Source organism: Perognathus longimembris, chromosome 28 (genome assembly GCF_023159225.1).
Source record: "Perognathus longimembris pacificus isolate PPM17 chromosome 28, ASM2315922v1, whole genome shotgun sequence".
Classification (NCBI taxonomy): domain Eukaryota; kingdom Metazoa; phylum Chordata; class Mammalia; order Rodentia; family Heteromyidae; genus Perognathus; species Perognathus longimembris.
In genome coordinates, this window is record NC_063188.1 from 106,460,830 (window position 1) to 106,483,323 (window position 22,494).

General features: G+C 41.4%; 1 long non-coding RNA gene across 1 annotated transcript; it reads left to right on the plus strand.

Annotated features, from left to right (window-relative positions):
* Positions 1-504: 504 nt before the first annotated feature.
* Positions 505-22,152, plus strand: LOC125344199. The gene is made up of 3 exons (XR_007209432.1): positions 505-516; positions 3,924-3,930; positions 22,004-22,152. It is a non-coding gene; the product is annotated as an uncharacterized LOC125344199 (long non-coding RNA).
* Positions 22,153-22,494: the final 342 nt, after the last annotated feature.

The following is a 22,494-nucleotide window of genomic DNA, read 5'->3' on the forward strand; positions in this document are numbered from 1 at the left end:
GGCTTCTGGGTCATAGGGGAGTTCTATGTTCAGCCTTCTGAGGAATCTCCATACTGCTTGCCAGAGTGGCTAAACCAGTTTACATTCCCACCAGCAATGAAGTAGGGTTCCCTTTTGGTCACATCCCCTCCAACAATTGTTATTGTTAGTTTTCTTGATATAGGACATTCTTACTGGGGTGAGATGGAATCTCAATGTTGTTTTGATTTGCATTTCTTTTATGGCCAGTGATGTAGAGCACTTTTTAATATGTCTCTTGGCCATCCTCATTTCCTCATCAGAGAAGTCTCTTTGTGAGTCTTTAGCCCACTTGATGAGGGGGCTATTGGTTCTTTGTGGTTTTGTTTTAGATGAAGGTAATTTTTTTAGTTCTGCATATGTTTTAGATATGAGGCCTTTGTCCATTGAATGGCTGGTAAAGATCTTCTCCCAATCTGTGGGTTTTCTGTTTATCTTGTGTGCTATGTCCTTTGCCCTGCAGATATGTTTGAAGTTTGTAGATTAGGGCCCGAGTAGGTAGTAATTTATGGAATACGAACATTAAGCCATTAGAAAAAAATTCCCGTAAGTTGCTATTTGACTATATGCATTCTGAAGAGAAATTGTCTTCTTCACTTGGTTTTCATAACCTGGAAACCCTTCTGAGTGAGTCATTCACATGGTCCTGTTGTGATGCTTTACTTATGTTTGAGGTTGAGGTCAGAACGTGTAGGTATGGTAGAAGTTGTTGGAGCATGTAGTTGTCAGGAAGTTGATGTGACTGTGGCACTCCTGCAGGGAAAGAGTGGACCGACACTCTCCTCTCGTGACTGGAGGCATGACCTAAGATGTTAGCTGTGTTTAACACACACTGAGAGGAGGGGAGTGAAGGAGGGAGGGAGGGAGGGAGGGAGGGAGGGAGGGAGGGAGGGAGGGAGGGAGGGAGGGAAGGAGGGAGGGAGGGAGGGATAGGTCTTCACTGGTGCTTTGGCTTTCAGTCTAAAGTCTCTTGGTTTGCTATGCTGAAGTGTTTAAAATTAGTAAACATATATAAAGTTAGATGAGAGTTTCATTGACTTTCCTGACTGAGCTGGCTTTGAAGGGCAAGCCTCAGATCTCAGCCTCCTGAGTAGCTAGGATTACAGGCGTGAGCCACTGGTGCCTGGCTTGGTCCACATTTTATATTTCTCTCTTTTGGGTTTATTTTTCTGCTCTTTTGTTGCGAGAATGCAATGGCTCACATAGGAAGTTCTGCAAGAGAAAAGGTGGTTTTTCTCTGATATTGGCTGTATGTAGCCAAGCTGTCCATCTCAGGGCCCCATCTGGGTTTCTTCATACATTTCAGAAAATGAAAGGCCTTGACCTCCTCAGTGTTGCAGGCTCCATAGGAGGAACAAGAGTTAGTAAAGGGGACTTCAAAACAAAGGGCAAATCTATAGTTTGGAGCCAAGCAGGATTCAGATAGCTGATCTCATTACACTACTTATTTCACTCCAATAAAAGCTTGGAGGTATGTCAAGGAAATTTTTGTCCTTGATCATTATCATATGCTCAGAGAGAAAGTCCAAGAAGAAAACACCAAGTTTATAGGAACAGTGGTTCCCAAATATTTTTAACCATGGTAGCCACTATTTAATCTTACTAATCTATAATGTCCTCTGCTGTCTTTTCTTTTCTGCTGATGAATCCCACTAAATAGTTTCAGTGGCAACCAATGTGCCAGGATTAGATGGCTGTAACCATCTTCAATTGGAGAGACTCCTTAAGTTTTTGTTCCTTCCTGACCTCAGGAAGGCCAGGACACCGTTATGTCCCTGGAATTCTTGGAGTTGATTTTCTGACTTGAATTTCACCTCCCACTATGACTCTACCTGCTCCGCATTTCAAGCATGTAGGAATTGCTAGTGAATTGTAAAGCAAGGGGAACAGCTTGAGATTCATTCTACTTTGGTAAGTTAAGTGTGAGGACAGAGTGACTTTAACCTTGTGTCTTAATGGGCACAGACAGAAAGACATAATTGAGCTGTCCTCAGTCAGCTCACCTCTCCATATGCACCTGGTTGGCGTGTCCCAAATGGTGGTATCACTTGCATCAGGCCTGGAGTGGGGCTGCTCATATTGGTGCAAAGTAATAATCATCACATCACATATCAACTGAACTCATGAAACTAAGAACAAATGGATGCAAATACTCTCTTAATTATTACAACCCACATCTGAAAATCTGGATCCTACCAGTTCTCACAGGCTTGGGTGGTCTCCACCAGAACAGTTAAAAATCATAGCATCAGTTCCTTAACACATGTGAGATTCTTTTGAACCATTAGGGACTTGAACTCTCTGCTTTCCCACAGGAAGCAGAATGCTGGTGAGAATGAAGAATGCACAAGGCCCCTTGACTCAAATCTGAGCTCATTAATCATACACTACTCCTAATATATATCTAAGAACAGAGAACTTCCTTCGAGCTTTGCCTTTGTTTTAATGACCAAATCCCCTCCCAATAGATGCAAAATTGCTCTAATTCATACTGATTTTGGGTTTGGCTTTCATGTGGCCAGCAGATGTGTCAGGAGAGTGGGCAGGGTTGACAAAATACATTTTCTAAAATAAAACTGTGCAGAGATAAAAGGAGAAAAGTGCGCTCAGTAAAAGAAGTAGAAAAGTGCGCTCACACTGGAACACCCAACCCAGAAATGCATTCACTATTCAATTCTCTTCAGACCACAATTAAATGAGGTCTGAAGAGAATTGATGTAAAATTAAATGGGGTCTGAAGAGAATGAGATGTAGAAAATGAACCATTTGCCTAAAGTGGTAAGCTATGAAGAAGAAGCAGAGTAATACATGTTATGGAGAGTTTGGAGAGACGGATGAGGAAGCTAAACAAGTGTGGACTGGTTTTCACTGTGTCTGTGGGATCTTCTGTGGCTGGAACACAGGATTTTGCATACATTGAAATGAGACCTTGGCAGGACTTGGAGTTCAATTTTTTTGTAACTCACATTAATTGTTTGTATGGAACTACTAGCCTTCCACTGGGGAACTATTTGAGAACTTGAAAAAAAATCATGACTTTGTGTGTGCAAACTCTTGGATCTAAGTTTTGTTAAGCCAGGGATCTAGATGTTTACTCACAGACCACCTGTACTGTGTCAACCATCAGACAAAAGAACACAGGTACTTTCCATTCTTGCTAGGACTGTGGCCTTTGTATTTTGGAATCTTATTATTATTATTTTTTTTTTTTAGGAAAAGAAAGCTACTAACCAGGCACTGTGGCTCACACCTGTAATCCTACCTACTCCGAAAGCTGAGATCTAACCATTATGGTTGAAAGCCTGCTCAGGTAGGATGTCTCCCTTAGTCATTCGCCATCTTTTTTTTTATTCTAGGCATATTCATTATCTATTTTTAAAAAAATTTTATTGTCAAACTGATGTACAGAGTGGTTACACTTTCATACATTAGGCATTGGATACATTTCTTGTAGTTTGTTACATCGTCCCTCATTCCCCCTCCCCCCTCCCCCTTTCCCTTCCCCCCATGAGTTGTTCAGTTCATTTACACCAAACAGTTTTGCAAGTATTGCTTTTGTAGTCGTTTGTCTTTGTATCCTTTGTCTCTCAATTTTGGTATTCCCTTTCCCTTCCCTAGTTCTAATACACATACATACAGTATCCAGGGTACTAAGATCAGATACAGTGATAGCAGGGTAAAACCATGGGAAGGGAATATGAGAGAGAAAAAAAAACAAAAGAAAAAAGGGCACTGTTTCACATGGCATGTTGAAAATAATTACAACAATGTTACAGATTTTGATGGAAAAAACAAAGACCGTTTTCTCTAATGAAACCCAGGCATTATCATGTTTTAAAAACATGTATTTGTTTCCAGGTATATTTGTTTTGTTCAGTGCAGTTTCGATGATCTTGAAGTGTTAGACGCAAGGTTGAAAAAAATTCTTTGTAATCTTTCACCACATAAAATAACTCATATGGGAGACTATGAGGGTTATTCAAATGTCTTCCAAAGATGAATTGTTACTTTAGTACTGGTGACATTTTCATATTTGAAAGACTGATCCCATCACCCAAGAAGGAGCTTGCTCTTAGCAATTGACAATTTTTTTGGCAACCTATTCATCTTATTTTATCACTGTCTTATACAGAGGGATAATATGACTCAGACAGGGAATATATGTTCATCTGAGGCCTTTCAGAAAATTAGGAAATACCTCCAAGGGAAACCTTAGGTCCAATCCTCCACCTTTTCACAATAAGCTGTGGAATGAAAGGTATTGCTTCTTTGCTTAATTTTAACCTTTGACACTTTACTCAGCAACACATTCAACGCATTTAGACAGTGGAAACATCATATACTGAGAAAACATAATTACTCTGTGTTAACCACTAGACTGAGAGGACAAGTCAGTGCTAAGTGTTACATCAACTTATCTGAGTATATTGTACTCCGTTGAATTATTTATTTTTAAATTTTAAATGGTTTAATTTTATTAGGATATATTAGTACAAGTGCATTTCATTATATAATTCCATAGATGCATAGAGTGTACTTTAAACAAGTTCTTCCTCTCTATTGCATTGCCTATTCCCCTCTACCTCCTTCCACCCTTTTTCTAAAGAATATTTGGTGGGTTTAATTCATGGGATATACATATATACACATATATACATGTATATATACATATATATGCACACACATACATATATACACTTGTATACATATATGTAACATACTTCTATATTCTTGACTTCCAGTGACTTCTTTTTCTCTTCCTTCTCCAATCTGATCCCCGCCCCCAAGTTATTTTTTATTTATAAATGTTTACTTATTAAGTCCTTACTTGTAGTTCTTCCATTTACAATCGGTTAATGATCAATTTTTTCCTTCCAAATGATGGCAATTTTATCAAAAGTGTTGTAATGAAAGTCTTTGCAGTAAACTTTAAGGAGGACTTGTCACTTTAAAGGCTCCAAAGTCCCACAAGCCTGTGCTTGGCTTGGTTAGAATTTTCTCTGTGTAGCACGGGCGCCATCTACTGGCCAAAATTCAGACATCTTTATTTTAGAACATGCCAGAGAAGACAAGAAATTAAGTCTACCTTTGTTGTTTTTGATTACTTTAAAAATAGGTTCGCATGCTTGGACAGCCTCTTCTGTCCCTAGAAGAGCTTGCTGAGGGGCTCAGGTCAGAATCCGGTTTCAGAGAAGAATCCGAAGAAGGATAGGCCACCTAATTTGCTGGGCTGGTGTGAAGGGAACATGGGAGGCCCCTTGCCTATATGAATGAAGAATTTCAAGAGGACAAGCATCAAGCCAAGTGTGGGTCACCACCGGGGTTATGTGCCCTGTAAGCAGGTTCCAGGAGAACGCAGCAGGGAAAAGAAACCAAGCTTTCAGCTTCTGAAGGTAGAACCTACCAGTGATAAAGCCTACAAATGGCTTGGGTGGCATGTTCCAATCCCACTGAGGAGGACCTGAGAGGAAAGTATCCTAAAGAGAGGCTTGAGGTAGCTCTTAAAGGCTGCCCTGCTTTTCCCACATCATCTTCCTCTTTGTTCTGGAAGACAGAGGCAGACGTGGGTAGGGTGTGATGGAAGGGTTCCAGATACGAAGGAACAGTGTGGATGTACACCCCTTTGTCTCCTCACTCCCTAAACTTCCTTGGATGTTTGGATTTACCTTCCTCATAGAGCAGGGGTCTGAGGAGAAGCCATCCTTCCTGTCAAAATATTCCTCCAGTGTTATGACACAGCTTTAATAAGCAGAGTAGCTAACGTCTACCTCATGATTTATTTTTATAGTTACAAGTGGCCTAGCTAACAAAGACAGGTGGTTTACTATGTGGCAGGCACTAAAGTAATCATTACTCAGTGCTAAGTACATGTATACATGTCCTATTACTATATGCATTTTACAGATAAGGAAACCAAAGGCTAGGAGTCTTGAATAACTTGCACAAAGTCTTTCAATAAGTGGAAGCCTGAATCAAAATGAAAAACTCAAGGGCCATGACTTTGAATGTTAACACCCACTCACAAGTCACTGTGGAAATGCACAATACCACTTGGGGGAAGGGAAGTCCTGGGGGAGGGAAAGCAGAGAAAACAAGGGTGGGGGTAACAATGTTGGACAAGAAATGTCCTCATTACCTTACTTATGTAACTGTAACCCCTCTGTACATCACCTTTACAATAAAAGAAAAGAAAGTTAACACCCATAATATCTTTAGGTACTGAATGCTGCATTGCATGCTAGGTTCAGCCCCATAAGACAGGTCAGAGTGGGCAAATGGGAGAGAAATTTGAAAACACAGAAAATATATTTGAGTTTCTTTTCACTATAATGGAAAGCCTTATAAGTTATTTTTCACAACACTGTCTATAAAAGGTTGGTATTTTTTCCTGAAAAAGGCTAGATGATAAATACATTAGGCTTTGAGGGTATATGGACTCTGCTCTTACAGTATGAAAGCTGCCAGAGATCTGTAAATGAATGGATGTGGCTATCTGCCAATAAAACTTGCATTATAAAAGTAGGCTTCAGCCCTATAGTTCTAGACTAGGGAGTTCAAAAACATTCCTGTGCATTGTTCCAGTATTGTTGTAAGGTAAATTATCAGAGAAGCCACATTTCGAAGGATCAAATCTTGGAGTTTTTATTAGAGCATTAGCAGTCTGCAGGCAGCCAGTTGTTACAAAGGCCCGCAGCCCAGAAATACCCTCAACACTGTCAAGAAACAGGCAGAGAGGAAAGATAGAACAAAAACAATACCAACAAACCAATTCAGCTCCAATGGAGAGCTGACTTGGGATGCCATGGTGACCGGAGACGAGCCAGTAGATAGGACACAGGACATGGAACTCCGAGACCTGTGGCTTGGCATAATGGCACCTGAATTGGCTTGACTCTAATAGGGTCAGGTCAGGGGGCAGGGTCACAGGAAGCTCCTAGACAAGCACTTGACAGACAGGTTCAGTAACCTATAGGCCAAGTGCTCACCCCTGTCTGTAGGGATTCAGGCACACCCATCACCTGGGGATGGGACTTCCGTTCCTGTAGAATCAGGTACACCACTGAAGACAAGATGCCATATCCTAAAATTCATCACATGGCCTAAATCACACTGGCCAGACATGACTTCCTTACTTCAGTGTGACATAGAAGACTTGTTAAAGTGCAGATATGTGAGTCCACCCTGGAATTGTGATGCTAAAGGAAGATGTGCAGCCTAAAAGATGCTGTGCTTGTTGTGCTACAGGAAACACACTCTGAGAAGCACGAGTGTAGACTAAAGTAGTTCAAAAGGTTTTACTCTCCAAATGGCAGGGATTTTTAAAGTCTTTTTACTGTCTAGGATCACAAATAAGATCTTCCCAATGCAACAATTCAAACATTGAAGATGTTTACCTTACTCTGTTTCTAGATATGTTTATACCCACCCAAGTGTTTGATTCTTCAAATGTCAAGGGTCTTTCATCTTGCAGGAGGCCTTTAAGGAACCTTTAGAGTGTGTTGTTCTCTCTGATTTCTTAGGCAATGGCAGACTTGGCAAGGAAGGTAGGGGGTACTAATTAACATAAGCAAAAAGAAGGAAGTTGAGCTCAAGTGGTCTTGGAGCTCTGCAGAAAGCTGCCATCATCCCATCAACCACTCCACTGGGAAACAGCAGGGCATGTGCAGATTGAGCAGATTCCTTTGTTTATCTATCACGTGTCTTCCCTAGGGAGATGTGGTTAATGGAACTAGGATTTCTCAAGCTCATCTTTACTGACCTTGGGGCTGGATGAATCATTCTTGTGGGGATGTCCTGTGCATTGTTGAATGTTTAACTGTACTACTGACCTCCAGTTATCAGTAGCACCTATATCCAGTTATAATAAACCCCCAAATGCTCACATATCATCAGGTATCTTTTAGGGAAATAAAATCACCTCCTTTCTCTCTAGTTGAAAACCACTGATTTTATATAATCCAGAAGTATTGTTGAAAATATCAGTACTCTGGGCTGGGGATATAGCCTAGTGGCAAGAGTGCCTGCCTCGGATACACGAGGCCCTAGGTTCGATTCCCCAGCACCACATATACAGAAAACGGCCAGAAACGGCGCTGTGGCTCAAGTGGCGGAGTGCTAGCCTTGAGCGGAAAGAAGCCAGGGACAGTGCTCAGGCCCGGAGTCCAAGGCCCAGGACTGGCCAAAAAAAAAAAAAAAAAAAAAAAAAAAAAAAGAAAATATCAGTACTCTGCACTAGATACATAGTACACAGTGGACCAGAGAAATTGTGTCCTTTGCCAGGTGGACTGCAGCTTGAGGGCTAGCGTGCTAGATTAGCCAGAGGACTGCCAAGCTCTCTCTACTGGCATGGCGTTGACCTTTGGTAGCCTCAGAGGATTGGTTCTAGGACTCCTCTTAAATATCAAAATCTGGGGATGTTAAGTCCTTAATAGAAAATGGCATTATATTTATAAGCATTTGCATGTAACCAATGCATAGCCTACCATATAGTTATCATCCCTAGATAATGCCTAGTATTAATGTGATGTAAATTCCATATCAATAGTTATATTGTATTGTTTGGAAAACAATGACAAGCAAATGGTAGGATTTCAGGACAGGCATATTCTTTTGTGAGTGTTTTCTAGCTGCAGTTGGATGAACCAGTATATGGAACATGCAGACACAAGGGGACTACTACACTTACTAGTAGGATACTTGTTTGGGCCTAAAGGCAAACGAAAGATAATATGGGGAAATGCCCCTGGCCTATCTATCCTATTTCAGTAAGAGAGACCTCAATCAGACCTTCATGTATGTGAAAGAGATGCAAGATTCTTGAACTGCTCCTTGATTTAGGTCTATGTGCTGGTTAGCCAAATTTTCTTTAATGTAGCGCATTCATTCTTATGACCTCAGAAAGAGGGCAGGAAAAATGTCGGTGCAGGATGCCATAGAGTAGAAGAAGTTATGAGAAGGAAAGGAGAACTAGAAAAGTCCTATTGGAGGCTCAGAGTGAGGTTGCTCCTAGTTATCCTGGGAAAGGAAGCAAGGAAGCTAGTAAACGCAGTGACTAGTAAAGAAAAAACATGGGGAACAATGTACTCCAGTGTTCGTGATGCAGGAAAGCCAATGTTTTGAGAGACAGAGACAGAGGCAGAGAGATGTAGAGTGCCAGATACGTAAGCATATGATTTTACAGATGACAGTAGGTATTTCCTCAGCAGAAGGCTAAGTGACCATGTGGCCAATATAGAGTGTGGCACTAAGGCCTCTTGCTCTTTCTTGGCTTTTTTTTTTACTCAAGGCTGGTGTTCTAACACTTAATCCACATCTCCACCTTTGGCTTTTTGCTGGATAATTGGAGATAAGAGACTCTTGGATTTGTTGGCCCAGGTTGGTTTTGTCTTGTCATCCTCAGATCTCAGCCTTCTAAGTAGCTAGGATTTACAGGTGTGAGCCACAGTGCTGGACTAAAAGCAGGATTCTTGAAGAGACATTGACTTAAATGTTAAAATTATTATAGAAATGTGATAGAACTTCATGTAAAGACTGAGATTAAGAGCCAGAAAACCAAGTATTTAAAAGCCTCCTAAGATTTCTAACTTGGAGGCTATGAATCGCTAGATGACCTATAAACAGATTTCAGGAAGCCATAAACCCTGAAATGATACACACAAGAACACATGTATATATCCTTGCATATTTTATTAGGAAAGGGCTTGTTAAACCACATTTATAGGAGTCCACTGTTTTGGACAGGCCTCTTGCATGAGCCCCCTGCAGACTAGACCAGACCAGAATGGAACGACTTGGACCAAGTGTCTCTAATCAAACTGAACTTTGAAATGGGGCAGGTTTCCAAATCCAGGAGATTCCAGCCTACCTGCGTCAGAGTCATAGGAAAAATATGCCCTCTGTTCTAACCCTGGAAGGAAAATGACTTGGAAATAATGACTCTGCTTCTGTTCTGTTTCTGCTTTCTTATGTCCTTTCCTGTTTATGAAAGCAACCTCCTCTGTATACTCATCAGAACCTGCACACCTTTTTATAGAAGGAGGCTTTGCCTGGTTATAGAATCACAAATACATCCAATTAAAGCTCAAGCTTGTAATCCTAGCTACTCAAGAGGCTGAGATCTAAGGATCAAAGTTCAAAGCCAGCCTGGGCAGAAAAGTCTGTGAGACTTATATCAAATTAACAACCAAAAAATGGAGCTGTAGTGTTAGTGGTAGAGCACTAGCCTTGAGTGAAAAAGCTAGCCCCGAGTTCAAGTCTGGGTACTGGCACACAAAAAGCCAATTAGATCTTACAACTAAAATTATTGTAATTTTTTTCTTTTGGTATGTTCTTAACTGTTGTCAGTTTCATGCACTCAAATTTTGTAACCTGAACCCTTAAACAGCATTAATAGATCAATCTGTAATAATGACAAATGATGTGTGTCTCTGCTGCTACTATGTCAACATGGTAGCCAGCAAGTACATGTTAGCTGTTATACATTGGGACATGGATTGCAATGTGGTTAGTGTGACCAAGGACTTGAACTAAGCTCTGTGTGTGTGTGTGTGTGTGTGTGTATACATGTTAGAAATTGAACCTAGGGCTTCACAGATCATAAGCAAGCACTGTACTAACTAGCTACAACTCAGCCCTGCAGTCTTATTATAATTAATTGAATTTAACATAAGAATGTTGAACAGAACAATTGTTCATAATAGTTTATAGAAAACATCTATCTCATATGTTCCAATGGCAAGAACCAATTTCATCTGTGGAGGCTTTACAGATCACATCGTTACTTTGATATTCTTCTGTTTTGATACTCTTTCTTCAGTTCTATATGTTTTTTGTTTTAGGGACTCACATTGTTGATTGATTTCCCCACTAATGGTTTCTTCATTTTTCCATTTGATGTTACATACCTACATATGTGCATTTTTTCATGTCTTGCCTTCTCAGTTCTTTGGAGGTAAACAAGTAAGACTTCAGTGTTAGCCCTCAGAAGCCTACAGCGCTCGGACATCCCCAGGAAATGGTAGCTAGCAAATCTATCTTGGCTTGATTCTCTCAACATTTTCAGTCTCTCTACAAAACTGTACATCTCATTTGATCATCCCTTCCCATCACCATTCCCCAAAGCTAACAAGAATGGCTAAGCAAACAAGCTTTCTACAAAGTAAAAATCCATCGTCCTTGCTGTTCAAAAGTCCTTCCAAGTTCATTCAATGGCCTCAGTCACCGGACCCTCCATAGTGACGGTTATTTATTTATTTTTTTTACTGAGTGTCTCCATTCCTTCTTTCAATTGTATCTATATTTTCTCATTTCTTGCCAATCTGTTAAAAATCCACAAAAACCTCATCTCCTCCAAGAACTATTCTCTGAATTCTTTCCAAGGATAAGCCCTTTGGCTCTTGTGCATTGTAACTTTTTCATAAGGCATTGATATTTAAAAATATTACCATCTAGTTAACTAGGTAAAGCTCCCTAAAAGCGCATATTCTATCTTTTCCTTATTTTCTTATATTTTTGTATCCTACTTCATTTGAAAAAGCATTGAACGTAGTTTTCAAAGAAACATGGTAGTATATTTGATAGAAATATCAACCATGAAAAAACAGATAATGAACAAATTCTTTGTCTATGAGATCTAAATTTCATGTGGACAGAACCGTTTCCTAGACCTGACAATTACAATGTTGCATCGGCATGGTACTTGGTACAATTGAACACACTTAGTGTGGCCATTCAGATAAAGCCATCTGGTTCCCTAAAATATGTGGAAAAAGCCACTTTTTATCACAGGCTTAGAAGCTGTTTTGCATGTAAGCCTGCAGCTACCCAATGGGTGACTAAAAACTGGATAAAGCTGGATGTCTGTTTTTTTCCTTTTGTATCTATCCGCTTTGCTTTGAACTACCTTGGGCCAAATCCCTGCACAATTCTGTGACTAGGCATGTTAATCATTTTAGGACTGTTCATCTAAGGCTGTAATCCTTCCCCGTTCAAGGCTCAACACAGCAAGATAAGAGTAACTAAGGTGTTTTTTTTAGCAGATTGCTGACAGCCAGTTTTACAACATTCTGTTCCAGATTCCTGGAGTGGCATTTAGAAGTCTCCAGTCATTGCCCTACAACTTCTAGAAACAGTAGAGCCTTGTAGACAAATTGCCCTGTGAGACTCCCCCTGCCCCTCAAAAATAGGAAGCAACCATCTCATGAAACTGAGTTTCCCTTACTTCCAGGATCACAGGCTTGGTAGATAAAAATATCTTGTAAAGCAAACAAAGATTGTATCCAAGCCGGACAATTTCTTTGTCATCAAGAATACTCCGGTGTGAGCAGAAGTGAAATAACAATGAACCGGGCCAGTGTTTGGTTCTGATGATGTTTCTTGCCTCCTGCTTTCCCTGTATAATCTTGACGTTCATGTCAATACCACCGAAGACTAGGCTAACATGGTTCATCTCCTTTATTTGCCCAGCATAACTAGGTTGATTCAGTTTCTTTCCTGCCTTCACCATTTGTTTTATTTTATTTCTAGGGAGAGTGGCTAGACTTAACTTGTTGGGACTCTCAAAGTTAGGTCCCTTATGGCCTAGCACTCTGGTAACCATTTCAAATCTGTGAAGACCAGGAAGCTGTTTTATTAACAGTAGCTAGAAGCAGAGGCCCCCTGGGAAGTGAGCCACCTAGTGGAAAGGACAGAGGCAAAGACTCTTCTCTTGACAGATGCATGCTTGGGTTTGTCATCCTTAGTTACTACATACTTCCATGCGTTTTTATTTGGCAGTCTCATCAGCAAGTGTGGATGGTAAACGTATGCGTGTTTTGCAACTGCTGGCAATGTTTGTTTTGAATAAAAATAAGCTGCTGCCTTTTGCTTGTCAATGTAGAGTTTTGTCTGTTTTTGTTTTCCTTTGCTCAGAGTCACATTGATGCATTCCTTGTGCTGTTGGTTTGCCCTCGGGACATCTAGGGTCATCAAACATTTTAGAGGATAAGTGGGACTTCTTGTGTTCTACAGGAAGTTATGTGGCACTGTATTTAGCTGGAATCTGATGCTACATTGTTATTATTACTTGGCCACTCAAATGAAGTGTTTTATTGTGTGGCAGTATTGGGGATTGAACTCAGGGCCTTGTACTTGCTAGCTTGGTGGCTCTGCCACGTGAGCCACATCTCTAGTTCTCTATTCAGATGACCTCTAGAAATATTATTTATCCAATTATATGGACTCTGCCTGCTTTGTGTGAGTAGGAAAAGAGCTGAAGACAGTTGTGGAGTTTATATCAGCTTGCAATTTTCAACCTGTGCAGCATAGGCTTTAGGATATTCATTGTCATGTTTATGTGTTGGGAGAAGAAAATGCTTATCCTCCTAAGAGACCATACACAGCTTAAATAAAAAGTAAAGCAGTTGATTATTCTTCACCCTATACTGTTATGTGAAGAGTCAAATTTAATATTTTCTACGTGAGAACATGTAGAAAGCAAACAGAAGAAAAAGTAACGTGGATACAATTTTTCCAGGAATCTTTCAAGTTTTATCTTGCCAGCATAAATGCTGACAGCTTTTGTTCCAGACTTATTTCTAGCAGGAATAGCTTCTTTTGAAATGTAAAGAGAACAGGTACCACCAGAGTAGAGGGCTGTATATATTTGCTGCACAGAAATGATAAAGATAACATTTCTCTATAAGATATGACTTTATAGAGTTTTTCTTAGTAATTACTATAAAATATTGGAGTTCTCTAAGTTCAAGGTTGCCTGGTTAGAATCCAAACCTACTGCATTTACAGACTCTACTGCTTGTTCTGAGTAGCCTCCATAGAACTGAGGGAACAAGAGAGGTCTGATGGGAATGTTCATCCTATTCTGTTGTTATTCTGAGAATCGTGAAAACCCTCTTTGACTTAGAATTCTGATGTTTTCTGCCAGCCCCAGCATCCACAAAACTGTGGCAGACTAATTCACAAGCTTGCTCGTAGGGTCAACTCTTAGATTCTTCACAGTCCTTGACCATGCCAAAATGCCACAGTTTCATCCACCTCCATGAGCTGCCATTTAGTATACTGATTTCAGGTTGAGATGTGGTTTCTGTCAAAGGAGCATGTTAGAGCCTTTTAGAATCAATGTGAAAGACTCTAGTGCTTATCCTCAAGGCTCAATGGTAAAATGGAGATATTATGACAGAGATGGAAGTTAAAGTCATGAGAGCTCAGATCAAGGTCCTAAATCTTGTGATGTGCTCACCCCAGGAGCTATCCCTGAGCTCCTGAAATCCCCAGCTTGCTGGCTGCAACTGTTGACCCATTGCCTGGCTTTATGGAAACAGCCTGATGTTACAGTGAAAGCCTTTACTACCCTAGATTCCCAGCCACTCTGTCCCCATGCCTGGCAGGACAAAATGTCTTTTACAGGGCCATTTGTAGTGTATGTCAGTTTGAATTGTGACTGTAGTTTACCTCACCCCTTGCTCCTAATATTGGCTGAAACTTGGATGGGGGATTGGCCTTCTTCCCAGTATTGATCTGTTTTAGGATTGGGTTCCATGCCAAGCTTCCTCTGTAGCCACTCTGTGGCTGTGCCAAAGTTGTATTGGGTCTAGACATTCAGAACTGGATTGGCAACACAACAGCAGATGCCAATCAGAGTCAAAGGGGGGGGGGTGAAGAGGAAATACAGGGGTGCCAATGGTAGCAATAGAAACGAACTAGAGTATGGCTTCTCTATCTTGATAGTATTATTATTTGGCGACAATCATTGTTTGTTGTGTCTGCTGGGTATACGGTAGGATGTGCAGCAGCGTCCATGGCCTCTAACCATTACATGCCAGTAGTATTCCATGTCCCCTGTTGTGACAAGGGAAAATAGCTGCAGACATTGCCAACTATCTGTGACAGACAAAATAAATCATAGAGATTGCTCAATGACTACCGTAAAATATTGCTCATTTGGGATAAAAACCCAATGGATATACCTCCAGTTGAGAACCACCCATCTATATCATTAAAAGTACTCCCACAGGGTCCTCAGTGAAGAGTTTGTAGAGATGGTTGTTTGCTTTCTTCTTTGGCTTTTGTGATGGTACTGCGCTTGAAGTCAAGGCTTGGGCACTGTCCCTTATTTTTTTATTTTTCATTTTGCTCAAAGCTGACACCCTACCACTTGAATCACAGCTCTACTTCTGGCTTTTTTTTGCTGGTAAACTGGAGATAAGCACCTTATGGACTTTCTTTTAAGGTGGAAAGGGGTTTTATTTACAAAGGAGCTACATTTACAACCTAAAACTCAGAACCAGAACAGCCCTCCACCTTCACATGCTGGCCTGTGACTACCTTGTCCTGGGCTGATTACCCAGAACCCAGACCAGCCGTGACCTCCAAACCTCCTCTCCTTAACCTCCACAGGCCTTAGGCCTCTCTACGGGCCTGAGGCATCAGGCCTCTCCACAGACCTCGGCCTTCAAACCTCTCCACAGGCCTCAGGCTCCGGACTTCCCCACGGGCCTCAGGCTTTGGACTTCCCCACAGGCCTCAGACTTCGGAATTCCCCACAGGCTTCAGACTTCCCCACCGGCCTCAGGGTTGGGCTCCTCGGCAGGCGCAGGCCGGCTCAGCTCCGCTTCGCTCCAACCCTCCAGTCCGTTCCTCCTCCCTCTCCTCTTTTCCTCCTCCTTCTTTCTCAGGGAAGGCACTGAACCTTGATCCTCAGTTCTACCTGAGTAGCTAAGATGAAAAGCGTGAACTACTGTTACCTGATAAGATGGTTGGCTCTGATCAAGGTGTGTCGTTCTCAATATGACTGGTTTTTTTTTTTTTTTTTTTTTACTCCTAACAATTCTTTCTTTGAATATGGGGTCTGCTTAACTGAGTTTAGGATGTTTATAAGTACCCAAGGCTTCCATCTCTTTCATGTCAGTTGCACTCTCTCCACTCTCTAGTACTGACAACCAAAAATGTGTATGGATATCATCAAATATCCCTCAGGAAGCAAAATTGCCCCTGGTGGAGAACCACTATAGTAATGAAATATGGATACCAGGCCGTCTTGCCCCTACCACCATCTTAACACCTTAATTGGTAACAGGGACATTTCACTCAATTCTGAGAACTATAGATGGGGGACAGGTAACTCCAGGAACTTCAGATATGTCATGGATTGTTAGACTCCTGGAAATCTCCATCCTTTACCCCTGATTGTTAAGATTGTGGATTCTGAGAAATCTCTAACACTGATTTCCCCCCTAGTTAACCACTAATGAACCTTAACTGCCCCCCATTAGTTAACCCATAACTGGCTTGTTTTGCTTCTGTAAACACCCTTTGCTAATCCCATGCCATGTGGCCTTGATGTGGTTTTTGCCTTTATAAGGTTTATACTAACAAAATGTGGCAGTGCAGGTTCTCTGGTGCTCTAGTCCACTTGCAGTCACTGGCTTTCTAAAGTGTGGCTTCTCTGTATCTCGTTGATTGAGGTCCCTTAGAACAGAACCACTTTTACTCTTTTTTTAGTACAAGCACCTTTACTGCTTGTGTACATGGGAGGGTAAGAACGTAAAGGGACCACAAGGAAGCAGACAGTGGCAGAGAAATTTTGGTAAGAAAACACTTCTCAACAAATTATTTTGAAAATGAGAATTTTCAGAAGCACAGCAGTTCCTTTGTTTTATTAGTTAGCAAACTAAGAGTTAAGTCTTTATTAGTGGTTCTCAACCAGGTATGGTTTACTCCTCAGGGACCTTTGATAATGTCTGGAAATATTTTTTGGTTTTCATACCCAGGATATAAAGATGCTACAACGATGTAGTAAATAGAGGCTTGAGAGACTGCTAAATGTCCTATATAATGCACAGGTCAAGCCCCAGGATCAAATTGCAAATATTAGTAGCACTAAGATAGAAAACCCTTAATCTATATGAATGTCATTCATTTTGATTTGATTGGAAAGTTATAGTACAATCCATCACTCCTGGGCTCACTTGAAAAACAGCTTTCATAAACAATGATGGGACAACTCATTAAACTCTGGGTGAACTGTTGTTCTGCTCATGTTTGTGAAAGGCCAGAAAAGTTCATACTGACAAGAACAAAGTCAATCTAAAGGGAGAAAGAGAATGAAATTAATGTTAATAACAAATAGTCCAAATTTGGAGTAAATTTGGGCTCTTTGTTCCTATTTTCTTTGAGATCTAGTTCTACTTGTAGCCTCAAAGTTGATTTAAGCAGAGGGATCCTCCTTTGATCACTTTCAATTTCATTACTTAAGTTTAAAAAAAGCTTCAAGTGATTTGTGTGTGTGAAATCAGAAATGTTTAGAAAAATCTGAGTATTCAGATACCACAACCATGACCCTTTGAAGTGGCCTGAATATAGGTAAAGAAGCCATGTGACCAGGTACCATATAGAGTATCAGGTGTGACAAAGGCACAAGATAATAACAAAGATAGTGATGAGAAAATCTTTCCTACCGTCTATTTCTTTTTTTTTTTTTTCAAATTTTTATTATCAAACTGATGTACAGAGAGGTTACAGTTTTATACGTTAGGCATTGGATACATTTCTTGTACTGTTTGTTACCTTGTCCCTCATACCCCCCCTCTCCCCTCCCCCTTTCCCTCCCCCCCCCGGAGGTGTTCAGTTCACTTACACCAAACAGTTTTGCAAGCCTACTGTCTATTTCTTTCTCCCATTAAAAGACCAATTGTGAGCTGGGTGCCCATGGCTCACACCTGCAATCCTAGCTATTCAGGAGGGGAGATCTGAGGATCGTGGTTCAAAGTCAGTCCAGGCAGAGAAGTTCATGAGACTCTCAACACTATTCAATCATAAAAAACTGGAAGTGGATCCATGGCCCAAGTGGTAGAGCACTAACCCTGAGCAAAAGAAGCTTAAGGACAGCACCCAAGCCCTGAGTTCAAACCGCAGTACTGGCAACACATAAAAAAGACCATATGTGGAGCCCCAAATAATAGCACTTTTCTCAAACAAATGAACAAAACTTACATGGAAATTTATAGTTTCTGGGTGCTTTCTAAAATATGGTAAGACTACCCTTGAATGTGAAAACCAGAGAGAGAGAGAGAGAGAGAGAGAGAGAGAGAGAGAGAGAGAGAGAGAGAGAGAGAGAGAGAGAGAGAAAGAGAGAGACACAGAGTATTGAAGCATTAATATTGATGTTTACAACCTTTCATTTGTAGTCATTTACTTCTGCAAAGCATTAATTATAACTGTGATTAAGTTTGTTTGCCTGGTGGGTTGCATTTGGATTGCTTTAGCAAATGAATGTGTGGGTTAATTCTCTTCTATTGTACTTAATTCCCATATCTCTAAGGAAACAGTTTCCTAATTTTTCATCCCAGTTGGTCCCATTCATTTCTTTAGAATTTTTCTCTTCATGCAATATTTGTGAACAAAGCTGTTGACTTCCATCTCTTTATATGAGAATCCCATTTCTTTTCTTTCCCAAAGAAACTAGGTGAACTATTTAATAACAAGCCTCCAGTGGATTAGTGGGAAAGGACGAGAAGAGAAATTAAGATGAAGGCTAGAGCCTGCAGCCACCGTAGGAGGGCTCTGATCCTCAGAAATGCTTCCATTCCTAGGCAAATTTCCTTGGACAGGTAAAATTCCCTGGACCTTCCCAACCACATGGAGTGGACTTTTGATGGTTGCCAGTACCGTCCTTCAGGCCCCTCTCACTAGGCACAGAACACAATGTAGTTCAAACAGTCGAAATCCTAGAGAGGTTTCACTGTTGAATGCACAGAATATTTTTAAAATCTATTTTACACGGAGCATGAGCATGTTCTTGGAAATGAAAAGCAGAGAATTGGAGCAAGGAATGTGGCTTCGTGGAAGAGTGCTTGCCCACCATGCATGAGGCCCTGAGTTCGACTCCTTGGTACCACCGAATCCCCCCAAATAATTTTTTTTGTTGTTTTTAAAAAAGAAAAGATTGCAGGCAACAGCAGAGGGCACCCTTTCCTTCTGCTATTCTGGTGACACACTAGCCAATCTGCGGAAGGATTTTATTTGTTTTTCTGGGTTCCTAGAGTTGACAAAGGATGTACATTCCATTGCTATGTTTTCCTTCCCTTCTGCTCCTCGTTCCTTTTCTCTCCCTGTGCTGGGTAACCCTGTATTTGCAGAGATCTGTAATAAAGGGAAGGGTGGCCTGAGATCAGCAGGAAATAACCTGCATCAAGGAGGAATGCAGTGTTTTTGCACAGCTTTCAGTGCTTTAATGACTAGAAATCCTGTTTGTCTATGGAGGCCTAAATGGGGTTGCTGGTGTTGTTGGGTCCTGCCTGCTTTCCTTCCTTTCTCACGGATACTGACACAGTCCTTACTATCATAATGAATGTCACAGAGTTCATGTTAGGGTGGGAATGAAGGATGCTTGAGGAACATCACTTTAAGGAATTATGGGTGAATGTAACCCACAGAATCTCCCCCATAAGAATAGCTGGTTCAGCAGTCAGCATTAGGGGTAGAAGGAAAATGGGAAATATGAGTACAGAAAAATAGAAGATGCTGAATATTTTCCTTGGAGACCTTTAAAAAGCAAGGGGTATGATAATATTTATTCTTTCTATCAGGCTATTTTTTCTCTATTTACTCTAGATAAAATACCCACTTCCTTATCTGAATCTCTTTATTTTTTGCCAGCTATTGTGGTTTTGATGTGGACTTTTCATTCTTCCCCACTCCCCATAGAAAGCTAGAGCATTCCCAAATAAGGCAGCAGGTTCCTGCCTGTCAGGGCATGTGGTCATGGCCTTGCTATGTGTGAAGGGAGCCAAGGAAATGGAAAAACCATAGCCTTTGTTGGAAAGTGTTCTGCTTTCTGCCTATAGAAACGTGAAGATTGCTTTTTGACTCACTCCCTGAACTGTTGAGTGGAGGGCCGATTTCAGCTTTCAGCTCATATGTCTTTCAGTGGTGTAGTGGTGGAAGTTGTCAGTCAGAGCAGGAAGTATGTATTTGTTATCATCTAGAAACCCATTATTTTTTTTTAATTTGGAGAGACAGCATATGAGAAATGTCTTCTGTCACCATTATTTTCCTGTGGATGGCCTGCCAATCTCTTTCTTATGTCTGCTCACGATGGGGAGGGACCCGGGGAAGAAGATGCCTAAAAATAATCATCACAGCTCACCCACCACCACCACCTCAGTAAAGATTATGGAAGGAAATAGCGCTTCTGCAGAAGCAAACACAGTATAGTTTACATGTCTGAAAGACAGAGCTAGAGTATCAAAACGTGATACTAAAATTCCTACACCAGGTGAGAGTAACCTAGCAGCTCCAATACCTATTACAGCCGATATGGGATTCCAGTTCATTGTGTAATTGCCCAAAAGCAACAGTTACAGGCTCTTTTTAGTCCCACTACCTTATTCACGACATCTAGTGAAGCACATTTCTTAAATGGCTTCCTACTTTAGGCACTGCAAGTATAAAAGAACAGATGCAATTGGACTGATTTATTTGGTTCCTCCCTCCCTCCGTCCCTCCCCCCACTCTTTCTTTTGATGGTACTAGGGGTTGTACTCAGGGCCTGGGTGCTCTTCCTTAGCTTTTTCGCTCAAGGCTAGCATTCTGCCACTTGAGCCACAGCTCCACTTCTGGTTTTGTGCTGGTTAATTGGAGATAAGAATGTCCTGGTTAAGTGGAGATAAGAGTCTCCGGGACTTTCCTGCCCAGACTGGCTGCAAATCATGATTCATTAAAGGTGTGAGCCTCTGATGGTGCCTAGTTCAGCTCTTTCTTTTCATTGTCAAGGGGGCAGACATCTTAGAGTACATATAACCTTGAAGCTTAGACTAAAGGTGATGAAAATTCAAATGGCTCAAAAATTATGTGAAGGATAATGTAAGGTCAAATGGATAAAAAAAAATTATGTAAGAAACAGGACAAAGGCAAACCGGTTAAATATCAGCTTCCTGTCTGACGTTCCATGCACTAGAAGATTGAATAAGCAAATAGGAATTTATGGGGCAGACTAGCCACAGTCAGATTTGACTACATAATCACAGAGCATACGGAGTACTTCCCGTACCCAGGGAATCTTTTATCTCTTTATTACTGTTCATATAAATGCAATTGTTTCTCACTCACGTGAGGCAATTTTAAAAATAGCAGCCCTACGATGCATTGGCAGGGGATTTGTTGACAAGCTAAAACTGTTAGATGCTTGCTTGCTCCAGAGATGGAGAAAATCCACAGAGACTAGAAAATGGAGGCTGCATGACAGAAAGAATATCCAGACTTCCAGCCTGGATGGCAAATACAGTCTTTCTTGAAGATTCTCCTCTTGATGGTCTTGCTTTACTATTTCAAGATTTGATGAATCAAATTCATTTTTAGGCCTTAAAGGAGCCTTTTGGTGTGCTCTAGAATGCTTTCTAACAGAGGTTCACCAACTTTTTGGGGGAACAGACCGGACAATCAATATTTTAGGCTTCATAGGCATGCGGTCTGTCACAGCTATGCAAGTGGGAAATGATGGGGCTAACACAGCAATAGATAATACAGAAACAAAGTAGCAAGACTAGCCTCCACTTAAACTTTATTTACAGTAGGCTGGGCTGCTTTTCTATGGGTAGCTATTTGCCCAGCATGCCTTCTTGCCAAATGGTAGTTTTGCAAGCATGTACATATGGAAGATTTCCTCAAGCTGTGATAACATGAAGATATTGCCCCTTGGTGTGAATGCTCTGTATGCTTCCATTTGAACAAATGAAATAAAGCTTTCCTTTGAAAAATAAGCATGGGAGGAGGAGGAGAAGAGGAGAGGGAGGAAAGAGGAAAGTGGGCAGTGCTTGCTGGGGGAGTGGAGCAGAGTAGAGCAGAGATGACTGGAGAGGAGCCAGAAACCTGAGGCCTGTGGGAAAGTCCAAAGCCTGAGGCCTATGGAGAGGTTTGAAGCCTGTGGTCTGTGGGTAGGCCTGAGGCCTAAGGCCTGTGGGTAGGCCTGAGGCTTGAGGCCTGCAGAGAGGCCTGAAGGAAGGAGGAATAGAAAGAAGCTCACACCTCTAGAGGTGTGGAGGTTGAGGCTGTTGGAGGTTAAGGAGTGGAGGTTTGGAGGTCAGGGCTGGTCTGGGTTCTGGGTAATTAGCGCAGGACAAGGGTTGTCGCAGGCCAGTATTTGGAGGTGGAGGCTGTTCTGGTTCTGGGTTTTGGGTTGTAAATAAAGCTTCTTCGTAAATAAAATACCTTTCCTTCTTAAAAAATAAGCATGGTGCCATAGTCTCTGGTTAAACCTTTTTTTTTGGCCAGTCCTGGGCCTTGGACTCAGGGCCTGAGCACTGTCCCTGGCTTCTTTTTGCTCAAGGCTAGCACTCTGCCACTTGAGCCACAGCGCCGCTTCTGGCCGTTTTCTGTATATGTGGTGCTGGGGAATCGAACCCAGGGCCTCGTGTATCTGAGGCAGGCACTCTTGCCACTAGGCCATATCCCCAGCCCTGGTTAAACCTTTTTAAATTGTCA